Here is a 13,729-nt window from a genome sequence, read left to right on the forward strand (position 1 = left end):
TTAGAAAAACAAACCAAATGAAACCAAACCCCCATCAAAAATACTTATTTCTGACCTCAGTCCATAATACTTATTTCCGATTTTGGTCCATACAAGATCTTGACCATGGTCTGTTTATAAGAGATTCCTTCATTCTCTACAGAGTGGACAGCTACATGGAAATTGATGCATACATATTTTCAAAAGAATAGGAAGAGTCACAGTAAGTTCTTATATAGAATCCCCAGTTCTTTATAATTAGGAAAATAATGCAACAGGAAGATGATCTCTGCCTTTCAGAGTAGTAGCTCACAAGGCTGCCACATGGACGTTGCCTGATAATCTTCTGCATTACAGGATGAGAAAACTGAGGAATTGGCTTGGTCAGCAAACCAAGACATCTCTGATCTTGTGAGATTTTTAAACTGTCACTACCTCCTTCTTTCTGAAGAACAAAAATGTTTGTAAAGTTTGCTACAGTTCTCAGAACAGTTTGGGCTGTCTTCATGTGCAAATGTGGAATGAAAATTTTAGCACCTACTTTCTTGAGACGTCTGTGTTCAGACCCAAAGTAAACAGGAAATCTCTCTGAACACGAGACTGTTACGTCACTAATGTCAGAAGAATGTTTGCTTGATCTAAATCATCTCATTCTCTAAAAAAATACTGACGTTAGCAGCAAATCATTTGCAGGAACTCTGAGGTTTATGGTTTTATTTTTATTTTCCTGTGCAGATATGTGATCAGGTTTTTTTTTCTTTTTTTTTAAAGCAGGTAGGTTTTACTGATACCCAAATTACATGTACCATGGTTTTGCTATGCCTATGCATTTCATGCCTTGAGTGCAAGAGCTTTCTCGGCTCAGTTTCCATCAAATCTTTACATGGGTAATGCATAAATTAATGGCTACTCAGCATTTCCACAAGCAAAAAAGGGACACACATTCAGAGATTTCTTACCTGCAATTAGTTCACTAAAAACACTTTCCCTAATGACTTGTTTATTTTAGACCTGCACAGGTGTCCACTGACTTAGCAGTAACTCTTCAGCTAGGTCAGAGGAATTATCACCGCAGTCTACTTAACTCTTCCCTATTTCTCAGTGGACAGACTCCTCCCTATAAGAAATGGAAAGGACTAGCAGTAAATAGAAATAATAACCAATTGAAATGAAATTTTAAAAGTTCACTGTTTTGTGTACAGGTGGATGGCTACGTGAAAATATTTTATATTTCTATATGCATATATACAATATACAGAAAATCATGTGTATTCTATCTATATAATAAAGATATATATCTGTTATTCTCAAGTTTTATATATATACTTCAATCTGAAGAATAGAACTATTAATATAATCTGCATTGATTGAATGTGAACTCTGTCCTTTTCTAGAAATTCTTCCTAATATTTCTCAGTCCAAACAAGTTCTGTGGGATGGGAGTTTTAATCATCATCATGGCAGAAAACTCCACACTGCCACTGTGTATTGCTCATACTGTTCTCTTTGCCTCAACGGCAACCATGTTAGAAACGTCATGCACACACTCCTTACTTCTTCTTGTCTGCTTGAAAGATACAGACTAAGGAAAAGAAAGTCTGTCAAGCTGGAACAGTTGGAGAAAAAAAAATCACTTCCCCAAGCAAACCCTGTGGTCCTGAGCTGCCCGTGTTGCTCCTGTGCCTGAGACACCATCACTGATCCCCTCAGCCTTCTGCATCTGTTCCAGCTGCAAATTATCTCCAGCCAGAAGCAGCCCCACTCTGCAGGATGCAGACTATACTCTGTAGCATCCTCTTGACGGATAAAGTGTTAAACACGTTTCTCAAGCCTTTTGTGACCTTTCTCAAATTTCTTCTTTTCTTTCTGCTTCGTTATACTTAAAAGCTTATTTTCAAAGAATAAGAGACGTCATCTCATTCAGCAAATCACACAGAGACAATGGAAAGAAAATAAAGTTCACTACAGACTTAAAAAAACCCACCCTCTCTTGTACTCTCCAATTTTCTTCTTGCTCAGCAAAGTAAATTTAAAGGTTGGATTAGTAGCTGACTTCCTTAATAACTGCTTTTAGAGGAAAGGTCAGTTGTAATGACCTGAAGTAGAGCCTGTGAACTTTTTATACTACAGGGCATTTTTTTTCCTGGTATGCAGACAATCAGCAATTGCCGTAACTGGTCACATGCTAAAGGAACATGAGGCAATAACGTTATTTTTTTTCTTTTCCAGCAGCAGCTTGCTTCTCTCTCCACGGACAGAGCTTGCTTTTTCTCTTCCTCCCTCCTATGATGAAACGGCAATCTGGCAGGGCACAAGAGATGTCCAAGCCTACTTCCCCATTAATCGTGGTCTACCATGAGATACCAAACACCGCAGAAACTTCCAGCACAGCCCCGTACGAAGTTTCGGCTCGAGGCAGGGCCCAAATCCCGCTGCCGACGTCAGGTTTGCGTGGCGGTGCCCCCGGCGCAGCCCGTCCTGTCCGCGGGCTCAGCCAGCGAGGAGCTCACAAACCACAGGCTTCCGCTCCCTTCTGCTGACATCAAACGCCGGCGCTGGTTCATGAACTCGAGACGGCTCTGGATCGCTTCAAATTACAGAACGCACTTTTCTTTTGTTTGCTCGCCCTGCGTATTTTATTAGGCTTTTTATTTTTTTTTTTTTCTTTTATAAAGTGTAAAATGCCTAGAGCATTTTTTGGAAGAATACACTGCATTAACCGAACACTCTTTAACATTTCAATGACCTACAACGTGCACCGTAATTATGAAACAGGCTAATTTCAAGTCTCAGAACAACGATTTCTGCGCAAAGAAGGTTTAGCGCCCAGCAAGCGGAACAGCAGTAGTACATGCAGGATAAAAGCATGCCAGAGCCTTACTCTGCTGCCCAGAAGCACGAGGAATCATCCCCCATAGGAACATCATACAGGACCCATCCGTAACTCTCTAGGAATCGCTTACTTTGTCCAATATGGAGGAAGTTGCTTATGCTGCCTCTTGCTTGGGGTTGAGTGCCATTTGTAATGTTTTACCTGTGAAAAATTGTAATGTGTCCAATAAATGCCTGAACAAACACTGATAACAATCTAAAAAACCCACCAAAGTTCCCAGGTCCAGATGGATCTCTGCCCACATACCACCCAAGGACAATAACTATCTTCCTAATACGTAGCCCAAATAGAAAAGCCATTAGGAACAGATCTACCTTCTGCCATGCCTAGAGATTGCCCCAAACCAGAATGTTCATCCATGAGTGAGTAATCTCACCCCTTCCATGTGAGCCTCCATCAGTGTCATTTACCATTGGCCGAACAATCTGAATGAATACTGTGTTTGCGAGCTCACCCTTTCATAATGCGAAATTTCTTCCCCTCAAAGACAGAAAACAAAAATCAGCTGGTACCTCTTTCTGTGAAATTATCTTACTCAAAGCAACAGATTACTGTGGTACAAGTTCTCAAGGCTGACTGTACTCTTTTCTCCATGAAGAAATAGTATTAAACAGCTAGACCAATGTCCAGAGTCATGTATGTCGTGTATACAATTCTCAACTGTGTCATGTTTCCAAAGAAACTTCAGCACCTCAGAACAGCAGCTCTGCAGAAGATACAACTGAAAAAAAAAGCTACTCATGCTATGTTTAAAATGTCTGCTTCTAGAATTCGATGCATTTTATTTGTGAACAGCTAGACATTTGTTTTGCTTCCCTATTGGAAACATATTTTGTTTAAGGATTCATTCCATGAATAAAACACACAGAGAAAAGAATACATAGCTATTAAATGCATATATTGTTATAACCTAATCTGTTACCATTTGTCACTCACGCTTAGGTGAAAAGCAAACTAAGGAAATTAGCAAAACAACACAAGTAATGAAAAAAATCTTCTCTATTGTAGCATAAGTTCTTTTAGCAAAATAATATTTTATTTTCAACAAAATTACTTGTAAACCTAAAAAATCACTCCAGCAAGAAACTACTGCACGCAAAGCCAACTTTTTTATCACTATATCATTTTCCTAATTTCAAAGTAATTATGTAAACTAACCACTGGCTTGCCATAGTGCTGCCTTTTGAAATGTGACACCCTGTAGCATCAAAAAGAAAAAAAAAAGTTGTATGGAAATTTTCACATTTAAGAAGAGCTCTGCTATAAAAAGCTTGTGGTTAACATTATGCACGGCTGTATCACACGCCCAGCGCTCTCACCTCTGCAGGGAGGTGCACCATGGGCTAACTGAAAAGGATGTGCAGGCCTTCTGATGCAGGAAAGCCCGGGTGGGTATCAAAGCAAACCTCACGCACCTCCAGGAACACCAGGCTTTGCCAAGACTGGGAAGTTGCTTAATGCTCTCCAGCCACTGGCTTCGTCGGTGAAGAAAGCACCTGAAATTTCTGGCATTCTGGACCACAATTTATCACAACAAAGCTTAACCTTTGGCACCACCAAACATAAAACTCCACTCACAGGCTGCACTTACGTACAAACTGGTACAAAAAAAAACCCTCTCTTGAGCTCATTGGGGTAATACTTTTGAGAGAATTTGCTAACAAACTACTCCAGCTGTGATCCTGGGACTTTTCTAACACCTAACACAAAAGTCAGGCACAAAACCATTTTTAAAATATGCAAAGTTCTATTATTAAAAACACTGCACAAAATAAAGCATTAAACAAAAAAGCTGCTTTAAAAACAAAACAAAACAAAAGCACTCCCCCCACACACAGTGTGAGGGTTTTACAAGTAACTAGGGAGATATCAACATCATGGTTATCTTTTCATAATCAAGATGTTATGAAAGAATTCCAATCTGTGTGTTTACCCCATATATCAACTCGTGTCTGACTAGCCATGAGATCATTACTCAGACGACTACTTCTCTCTGCTCCCAGTGCTAAACTGCACGTAGAGTCTGAGGTGGCTGAGGGATGACAACTGGAGCCACCAGAAACTCCAGGGATATATCAGAGGGATTCTGAAAGGTGAAAAAAGGGGAAGCCAGCAAACTGCAAAGTGACATCATATTAAAACTCGTGGTGAATGTCGGAGAAAACAAAAATGGCTGTAGTAGTGTGAGATCAGAGGCCCACCAACCCCTACTCCAGCTTACAGGAGCAAACAACAGATGTTTGAGGAAGACTATTAAAAACAAAAAAAAAGGCAAGCACCCAGTGAAAGTTCTCCAGAACACTGTCCTCTAATAACTTCTAAAAACTTTCAGCTGAGGGGCTTCCTAGGGCAGAAGTAGTATCTTTTTAATTAACAGTCTTTGGTAGACATTTCTTCCAGGAACTTAGGGGCCTGCTTTTTGACCATTTGAACATTTACAGCATCCACAACATCCTGCAGCATCCACAGTGCTCTACAGCCTAATTACACTCATGTGAGAAACCACTTCCTTCTATTTGTTTTGATCTGTCACCTTGTGGTCACATTGCTGCCCCCCACTTCTTGCTTTTAAAAGAGGCAGTGAGCGATCATCCTTCTCGATGCGCTTCCTAACACAGACCTTTATCACATCCTCCCACAGACACTGCTTTTTCAAGGTGAAAAGACCTAGTCATCACAGTCATTTCTCATAGGGAAGCTGCTCCAAAGCGCTCCTTGTCATCCTTCTCTGACGTTTTTCCACTTCTGCTACATATTTTTGATTTGGGGGACTGAAATTCGAACCTAAAAATGCACTGTGAATTTCTGTAGTGACATCATGATGTTTCTGACTCCATTCTGACACATTAATAAAGCTAGCAGAACACTACAACTACATTCCTGGATAGTAACAACCCAGAGTCCATAATTTTATTGGTGCACTTTGCATTTACCTACAATTACCTAGTAAGAAAGGTCAAATCCTTCCTCCAGCCCCAGTTCTAGAGCACCCCACAGGAGGATGAACATGTTCCCCGGATCCATAGGATTGTAAGGACCACAGTTTGCCATTGAAGAGGAAGGAAACCTGCATAGTATTCTGTTGTACAGAAGGTGTCCAATTCTTTATTTCCTTCCTAGGCACCACAACACACCAGAGATCTGAGGCAACAGGTTACACCAACAAGTCCTCTGACTGTGGTGGAAAGGTGAGGGTGGTCTCTCTGCCCCTCTTACACAGTGTCACCACTGCTGAGGTATCAGGAGAAGCTGCTTGTCAGACCAGCAGAGCTCTGCAATATCCACCCAAGCAGCTGAGGGCCATGTGTCACAGAGAAGGACTTGAGCTCAGAACTGCTGGACAAGGTATGGAGAGTCAGGGTACATGGCCATTTGGTTCAAGTTTGGAGGATTGTCGAAGAAATTTAAACAAATAAATTCAATTTTCAAACGCATTATTCAACCTTTTGAAGACATTATTAAGAACATTACCATTTTCTCCCACAGAGATTTGGCATTTGCTATTGGCGAGGACTCTCTACGAGTCCATGCTTGCACACACGCTCACAAGTGTCTTCACACGCACAGTAGCAAGAACAAATACCTGTCCCTGAGCAAACTCTAGTATTCAGAAAGACAGCTCAATATATGCATATGCTTGATTTTATTTAAGTATTTTAATATTAAATCTAATATTAAAACAAACAAACATAACTACAAACGAACCTAAGAACTCCCATCAGACTTGTTCTTATACGTGTCCCGTCGTTCTGGAACTCATCTCTGGGCATTTCCTATTGTTGCTTGGCCAGGACATGGAGCAAGACCAAATTCTGGTCTGGCCTGGTGCCGTTGCTTCTTTTCTTACACAGACAAATCCAGTGCCATCAACACTTTAATACGGGGAGAGTAGGTGAAAGTAGCAGTAGTTCTGGGTTCTGTGCTAGCACAGCAGGGATCACTAAAGGTAGCAGGAGCTTGCTCAGTGCCATGGAGCGCAACAGCAAAGCTGAAGGTTCCTCTGAGCTGGTCAAACTCTGCTTCTGCAAAAAGGTGGGCAGCAGCCTGGAGGTGTCACTGAATGACACCAGGCAAAGGGAACTGGCTGGACCCCACACAGAGAGCTGCCATCCAGAGCTCCAGAGGTCCTTATGCAGGTTTTAGAACAAATTTACCTGCACTGTGGTCCATTTCACCTTTACTGAGCTGAGAAAAATCCATTTTTCCACTGTATTTGCTGCTACCATTGATAAATGTGTAACAAAGGTAAAGGCGGTGAGAATAAGCCACGTACCACAGAAATCTATTTTAGGTGAAGTCCTGCCTACAGTAATCCACCCACCAGAGTCATCACTGAAAAGACAGCAGTGCTGGCAGTGGGAGTGGGAACTTTTCTTACTGAAACATCCTGGTGTAGACACAGCCTGAGTCAAACTTTCAGCCTGCCACAGAAACACTGCTTTTCCGTGATAAACAAAATACCTTTCTTCTTTTCAGGGTGGAAAACAGCCCTCAATAGTACATGTACTTTGAAGTTATCACTCAAAAGAATTATTTTCAGAGTGTCATTTTGCTTCTATGTAATATGTGTACCATCTTCTCCATTAAATCACAACAGATTGATTCTATACCTTTGCTCTCTTACACTTGAAACAAGGAAAAACCCTCTGAGAAATAACATTAAATTCAACATTGTCCTTAACATTGTCTTTTTTTTTTCTTTTTTGAATCAAAAGCAATCTTAATATTCCTGCATTACTTTAAAGACATAATTGTGCAGAACCAGCAAAAGCTTATAATTATAATATTGGTATCTTATACTTGTGGTCTCCAAGTAATTGCTTAATTTTTGTTTTATTTCACTGAACATTTGCAACAACAAGCAGCCACCAGATCACGTCTGGGAGAATTTTCATGCTGTATCACACTATTCTTACATGCCAGAATTTATTTTTCAGATTCATCTAAGACGGCTGGTGACTTTGCACAGCAGACTCAATAATGCAATAAGATGGATGAACCCCTGGATTGCTTTTTTGTGATCCCATCAGCCTTCAGAGGCTACACAGCTTCAGCATGTTCTAGATTTGCTTTTCTGTTTCAAAGAATATTTATTTCTAGAAGGGAAGAGTCTTATCTGCTTCAGATAGAAGGCAATTACAGGTGTAGGAGCAAGATGAATGCCCTTACTATTAAAAAAAAAAAGGTACACAGATCTCTTTTTCTGTATTTCTTTAAAATGCTTCAACATCTACCAACCCAATAAGCCAAGTTTACCTACCACAATTCTCAATGCTGCACAGTCATATGAATACAGCTCCTTGAAACTAATTGTAAACCAAGTTGAAAGAAAGGGGAAAACACCAGACAAATCATTACAGAAAGAAAACCTAGGGCCAACTTTTTCAGAACATGAAAGAGATCTGTATTTTCCTAGAGGACCTAAGAAAACAGAACTGCAACCTGCATTGCTTGAAGCACTATCATAAACACAGTAAAACTCCTACAAGCCTGATACAAACACACCCACCGAAACAGGGGCCATCAACAGCCTGTACAAACTGGGAAGAGTCGCGGCAGAAGTGAGGTTGTGACACACGGTCACACATGAAGGGCCGGTTCTTGGACAACCTGCTTCAGCTGAAGAGCTCTGCAGAAGCAACACACTTCCAGGGGAAAGGAGCATTTTGGAGTACGGGTACCTCTTGCTATTGCACCCAGGCCTGCTCTGCTGAAAAGAGCAGAAACAAAGCCTTTGAAGTTGTGGGAAAACACCTGCAAAAACATGCAGATTTTGGAGAAAAACAGAGAGAAACAGAAGGGAGAAGGTGTGCCATCATGGAAATCTTGGCCTTGGCAAAGCAAAAAACCCTGAAGTTTAAAGTAAGAATGACATTCCAAGAACAATAGTGAAATTAGCCAGTACAAAGAAAGGTTTATACAATAGAGGGTGAAAGAACTCCTCTACACACACATTTACCAAATAAACAACTGTAAGCTGGTCAGAGGCTGAAACATATCCCATGTAGTTTAACACAGGATGCCATCCCTATTCTCAGGCCTGGAAGCTCATACCAAGTTTCAGAAGCAGGGATTTTACAGCCAGATTTAAAAACCTGATAAATCTGAATCTAAGGAAGGCCTAGCTGACTGACTTCTCATAAAGGAATCATCATGCATTTTCTTTTTCTTTTCCAGATTTTTCACTCTATATGTACCTTTGCTAAAATAACAGCAGATACAATATCACTGTACGATAGGCCAGTCTTTACATACACAGGATCAAACCAGGCCCTGTTTTTGAGCTGGGTCAGGTGCTACCACAGGCAAAACCAGGAGAAAAATATCTTTGACAAAGCAATGAGGCTCCAGCAAAACTACCTGCCTTTTCTCCTGACTACTCCCACTACAACTGAAGTACTGTCAGCAAGAAATAATCTTCTAACTCCAACAGAAATATGCTTGTGCCAGCTGATAACTCATCCCTGTGTAAGCCAAAATTCTCTGGTGGCAAGACCCCCTCCCTCCCTGCTTGCTTATTTATTTATTTGGTTTTCTATTTCAAAGACTGTCCCCTTGTTTTTCAGTCAGACCAAAGGCACGCTTCTCTTAGTCTCCTTTCCCAAGGAGCATACTCTGGTCTGCAGCTACCCTGCAAGACCCTTCCCGTGCTGCTCCTCCTGATGCTTCACACTCATATTCATTTGCAATTCAAGATGGACCAAATAAAAAATATTCTCTTGATCAACTGCATCACTAAACAGGATGTGGAAAAAACATATATAAATGCAATAATGTCAGTGCCTTCTTGCTTTAAGTTGTGCAAGTAAAATATTTAGGATATTGTATTTTAACACCTTTATACATCTGTTTTTAAAGCAAAGCTACTAGTGTTCTGTATTTTCCTCTTTATCAGTTTTTTTTTAAAAAAAGGAGCACACCTGAAACCAGTGCAAGACTGTCTAGTACAAACACTGTTCGAAAGAGGCGTTGTTGGGCTGATTTCCTTTATGTAAATGTGCTCGGCTGAAAAAATGTCCAGGGCAAGATTCCCGGACTATGATACAGGAAAAAAGAGGAGTTCCCTGGCTCAGTTACCATCGGAGGGAAGACACAAGGGACTCATCAAGGGAAAAGGGGCCACTCCGTGACTCCCACATGTGCGTGCACACACACACACAGAAGTGCATGCACACGCATGTGCGCTCCCTTCCCTCTCCCCTGCCTTGTCCCTGCCCCGGCCAGGCGGCTGAGCTGACCCAACATCCCCTCAAGGGAACAGCTCTTGAAAGATCTGATACGGCATTTTTACATTCAACCGCCTGCATGCAACATTCCTTTGGAAAAAAAAAAAAAAAATCTGTTTGCTCGCTTGAAGCGTCACAAAGATAATATTCACGTCTGTGACCCTGACTGTCTCTGGTCAAGAGGCAGAGATTGTGCAGAGCATGTTGCTTTCCAGCTCCCCTGGGCTGCCCGCCAGAGAACAGCGCTGCCCGCTCGGGGGAGAGGGTCGGAACCCCCCAGCCTTCAGCTATCGCTGTCAGTAGCCCCTCTGGCTGCCTGCTGCCAAGGTGCATGGCATGAACAGAGACCTGTCTGCCACAGCCTGACCTCTGTGAGGCCGATATACACAGCAAAAACACCCACGTTCTAAATTTGGGGAGGGAATGAAGTGGATTTTTTTTTCTTTAGAGAACCTTACCCCCAGATCACTTGTCTTTTAATTTCTTTTTGTTGTTGTCCTCCAAATTCCTGCACCACCACTGTCTTTATCTGCCAAACATTCATATCTGCTTTCTACATTGTGGTTACATGTACATGTGGGCTGAAAATCGTTTAAAGAAGCTTATTTAAACAGAGCTTCATCATTCAGGTATTGTTTGGGTAACCAGCTATACAGAACCAAACAGCATTAGAGAATCTCATTTCAAAGCCTTATTCAACTACAGGAGCACTCATTTTAAACTGAATGTAACTTACTGTCCTTCCCATAAAAACTGGCCTAAGTGCATTTTAAAAGAAATGTTGCCAAGTGCAGAAAAGCAACCTCTGGCCTTGGAAGTCCTTGAACTGAAGTTTGCTGAAGGCTGGCAAGTTAATCCAGGCAAGAATCTGTCTGTGTTTGCCCAGTCCTTTTATTCCCCCACCGACATGCACCCCTGGAGACAGGGTACCCAGATAGGCAGAACTCCTATCTCATCTGATAGGGCTGGTCTGTTCATCACACCCACCACATTTTGCCTCCATGCCCATAAAGGCACAGCCTTACAGAAAAGCAGATTGTGAAAAGCAGTTAAGCATTATGTGCATTTTTAGTATGTCTCAAGCTCGTCCTGTCTTGACAGTGTTCAGTATATTGCCTTTTGCTGCCACAGACCATGACCCAACCAATCACATAATGACAGTCATAAACCTATGCATGGCTACGTATTTGAGTATTCAAATCCCTAATTTTATAAACTCATCACAGAACACAGGAAAGGCTTGAGATGCAAGCAGATTTCACTTTATTATATTCTAAACTTGTTCTGGGATTCCATTTTTATGTAAGTCCACTCTGTAAAGGCTTAAAAAAAAAAAGTTTTGAAAAAATTCAAGACCTTAATACATGCAAGAGTTTCTTCCCACCCACAACAGCTCTCTGTAAATGTAAATCCTCCTGACCCAAACCCTCCCCCTTCCACTTCAGAAGGCAGGTGGCCTTTACAGAGAGCTCTGAAGGTCTGGCTGTGACTGAGCAGGAGAGCACACGGTAATTTGGAAAGCCTCATTAAGCCATCCAGGGAGTTTCTCTTTCGTGCTGTCAGAGAGGGTACCTGGCGTAAGGACACACACTAAACACAACTGTGGCAGCTTACCAGTTATTTGTTCTCCAAGCTGTCTTTTTCAGGTTGTTAAATCACAAAAAAACAGGCCTAACAGCCATCAAACAATTTTTTAAATGTGGTAAAATTACATGTCCATTACAAAATACATGCCTATGTGCAATGTTGGCTTCTATTTAGGTAGTACTGCCGCGTAGATGTTGCTGTTGCATTTTAATAACAATGTAATAGTAACGAGGTACACATGAAGGGCAAAAAATTTGAGTAGGCACAGATGGGAAAAAAATACTATGCTAGACCAGAAAACACAGCGAAAGAATATTGAAAATCAGTAATTCATGCCGCAGAATTAATGACTGGTAAAATTTCAAGAAAGCATTTTGCTTCTGCGCTCACTTGTATCATCTTATCTGAGCCTTTACCGTGCTTCCATTGCTCCTGGGCTCGGCCTGTATCATGTGTGCTGCACTTTCTGAAAGGATAATAATGTCTCTTTGCTACTATAACAGACTCAGACATACAGCAAACACTGCAGGTGAGAAGATTTAAAAAAAAAAATCTAAACACAGACTCTGTATCGAATGAATGCTGCCACCTTCTTTTGTTTTGCTCTTGCTTTTTTTTCTTTCTTTCTTTCTTCCCGGAAAGATTCTTGCCAGCTGTTTTTCTGTCTCTCGGTATTCCAACAACGAGCGAACATCACCCCGTGGTGCCGGATCTCAAAGGCAGAGTTACGATTAACAGTGTTATGATTAAGCGCCAGCTGAACAGGAGCAGCCACAAAACCAGGCTCTGCGGCTGAGAACTCGCAGTCCCAGCCGGGATCCCCCCCGAGCGCTGAAATCCGCACACTCTTCCCCTCTGAGCCAGGGAAAGGGATGGCACTTCCAGGAAGAACAGAACACAGAGTCACCCTCGGATGACAAAAAGGGTTTCGACATCGAGACCGACAAGCACTGTCTGGTTCCCCAATCAAAGGACATAATTCAGGTCTATCCCAACACATGTTCAGGGAACCAGCGCAGGGGAAATGCAGGTCAAACAGAGACCTGCAGGACAAGGACTGCCGGGATGTGCAGCCACGGCATCTCATGCTCAACATGGAAAATATTCCAGAGGCCAGTCCATTTTTCAAATAGCTTTTTTGAGATAATTTTACCATTTGTATCAGTATAATTTTCAATAAGTAAATAAGCAAAAAAAGTAAGTCCCCTTGCTATGTCCCTTAACCTCACCTATTTACCTTGAAAATCAATTCAGTTAGTTCTACATTAAGTGCTCCTTGCTGCCAGATTAAGGTTGCTACAGGGCACACATTATATGACAAAAGCAATTCTATCTACTGGCATATACATATGTGTTTGTTTTATGCCACGGAAATATCTCTACGCTTTTCACAGAAACTGAATATAAAACTTACACATGGAAAAAAAACTACCTGTGGATGCCCTCCTCCCAAACTGTAAACACAGCAAGAGACTTCTAATGTTTGTTTGAAAACACTTGCCCTAAGTGATAATCCTGATGGAAAAAGAAAAGGAAGTAATTTTGCTTACTCTCTGCCTTCAGGTGGCTCATTAAAACACCTCCTATAAAAGAAGAGGATATGAGTCTCTCCTGAGAACTTTACGCTAACCATCTTTGGGGAAGGATCCTGGCAGCAAAAAAGTGTAAACTCAATTTCTTGTTTTAATTTTGAATTTAATTTGTCAGCAAAACCAAAGTTCATAAAGAAGGCAAATTTTGACAAATTGCAACTGCCATGAGCTCTGTTAAGAGCAGGATGTAACACGAATGTAATTCTCAAAGAGAACAAATGATAATCATTGCATCCAAACAAAAAATGCTTACATTAATAAGTTTATTCTACAGTTTGCCAACTCTTCAGCCTGGGTGCTAAGGAGAATTTGCTAAAGGGAATCTCACTTCTCACATTCACATGACAAAGTGATCTGCAGCACATCTACTACGTCAGCAGTGCAAGATGACGGTTTTGCTATTGGGTTTTTTGTATTACAGTTAGACCTATCTTTCTCTATAGCTATAATAC

At 41.3% G+C, this 13,729-nt stretch overlaps 1 protein-coding gene across 5 annotated transcripts in view; it reads right to left on the minus strand.

The window, feature by feature from the left end:
* SPIDR (scaffold protein involved in DNA repair) overlaps positions 1-13,729 on the minus strand; it is a 212,271-nt gene that overhangs the window by 75,266 nt on the left and 123,276 nt on the right. The window lies entirely within an intron of this gene.

The sequence above is a fragment of the Streptopelia decaocto genome, assembly GCF_964273445.1.
Source record: "Streptopelia decaocto genome assembly, chromosome: 2".
Lineage (NCBI taxonomy): Eukaryota > Metazoa > Chordata > Aves > Columbiformes > Columbidae > Streptopelia > Streptopelia decaocto.